Source organism: Prosopis cineraria, unplaced genomic scaffold (genome assembly GCF_029017545.1).
Source record: "Prosopis cineraria cultivar Desert tree isolate PC_DT_omini unplaced genomic scaffold, ASM2901754v1 PC14, whole genome shotgun sequence".
Classification (NCBI taxonomy): domain Eukaryota; kingdom Viridiplantae; phylum Streptophyta; class Magnoliopsida; order Fabales; family Fabaceae; genus Prosopis; species Prosopis cineraria.
The window spans coordinates 8,903,697-8,905,462 of NW_026555345.1; the positions used below are offsets into that span (position 1 = coordinate 8,903,697).

A 1,766-nucleotide genomic window follows, 5' to 3' on the forward strand; every position below is an offset into this window, starting at 1 on the left:
GCTTTTCATAATCATAATTCAAATAGTTACTCTATTGACTCCTAGAGAGACGACCTAGATTGCGCTTTACTACAAAATCTATTTTTTGTTAATTTTCGTGCTATTCGACAGTAGTGTCAAAATTTTGGCGCCGTTGCCGGGGAGTCAAAGGTGTTAACTTTTTCAGTTTGATTATTAGTTTTTTTTTCTTTCTCATTTTTTTTATTTTCTAGTATTTTTTATTTTTTTTCAAGATTTATTATTTTCTTTTTCTTTACTTGTTTTAGGTGTTTTTCATTGTTTTTTTTGGTTTATTAGTGCATGACAAGGTCTTTTCAAGATAAATTAATTGATTTGAACTCTGAGATTGAGAGAACTTGTCGTACTAACCGTAAAAATCAAAAGCATCGTAAAATTAAAGGATAGTGTGATCTCTAAAATTTTGTCTGAATTGATTGATAGCATTATTAGTGATTCTAAATCTGACTTAGACTCTACAGTTAAGTTGGAAAATATGGCTAAAAATAATAATGGTAATAGGACAATTAAAGAATTGGCTGCTCCTAATGCACACTATCAAAATTTGTGCATTCAATATCCTAATTTAGATGCAAATGCTAGTTTTGAATTGAAATCTGATTTAGTACATTTGCTACCTAAATTTCATGGTCTTGCAGGAGAGGACCCGAATAGGCACTTGAAGGAATTTCATATTGTGTGCTCTACCATGAAGCCTCAAGGAGTTTCAAAAGAGCAAATCAAATTAAGGGCTTTTCCTTTTTCATTGGATGGAGTGGCAAAAGATTGGTTGTATTACTTGCAACCAAGTGCCATTACATCTTGGGATCGAATGACACAGTTATTCTTGAAAAAATTCTTCCCTGCCTCTCGCACAGCAGCAATAAAAAAGATATTTGTGGGATTCGTCAGATGACTGGGGAGACATTTTATGAATATTAGGAGAGATTTAAGAAATTATGTGCCAGCTGCCCTCACCATTAAATACCTGATCAACAGCTGGTTCAACATTTTTATGAAGGTCTCTTACCAACAGATAGGTGGTTTGTCAATCCCGCAGCTGGTGGTGCTTTGGTAGAACTTACTCCAACTGATGCCATGAATCTCATTTCTAAGATGGCACAAAATTCTCAACAATTTGGGACGCGAGCTAACCAAGCAGTCAAAGGGGTGAATGAGATTCAAACACCACAATATGATCCTAAATTTGAGAACAAGATGGAGGAGCTCTCTAGCATGGTTCGGCACATTGCCTTAACACAATAAAAATTAATGAATTCACCAACAGTGCCAACTTTTCCACAGGCATATCCCTTACAAACGTGTGCACAACCTTAATTTTATAATCCTCAACAAGCTACCACATCTTCTGCTTTAGTTGGGCCTCTATGTGGCATCTTTTTTTTAGCCACACACACTACTGATCATTGCCCACAGTTGGATGACAGAGTTGAGAATTGTGCTGGGATTTTTCCAACTAGACCTATGCAACAGGGCCAAAAATATGATCCTTTTTCTAACACTTATAATCCTGGGTGGAGAGATCACCCTAATTTTAGATATGGAGGAAGTCAACAACACCAATATAATGCTACAAGTCAAAATGCACAGCCTATGCAAGTAATGAGGCAATCTACTCCTATTCAAGGGTCTAAAAATGATAGACTAAGTCTGGAAGAATTAATGAAGCAAATGGCAACTAACAACATTCAATTTCAACAACGCACTGAGATAGTAATCTAAAAATTGGAGAATCAAATCGGGCAATT

The 1,766-nt window shown here is 35.7% G+C and overlaps 1 non-coding gene across 1 annotated transcript; it reads right to left on the reverse strand.

Annotated features, from left to right (window-relative positions):
- Window positions 1-876: 876 nt before the first annotated feature.
- LOC129294022 (small nucleolar RNA R71) lies at window positions 877-983 on the reverse strand. Its single transcript, XR_008589264.1, has one exon. It is a non-coding gene; the product is annotated as a small nucleolar RNA R71 (small nucleolar RNA).
- Between the last annotated feature and the right edge of the window lie 783 nt (window positions 984-1,766).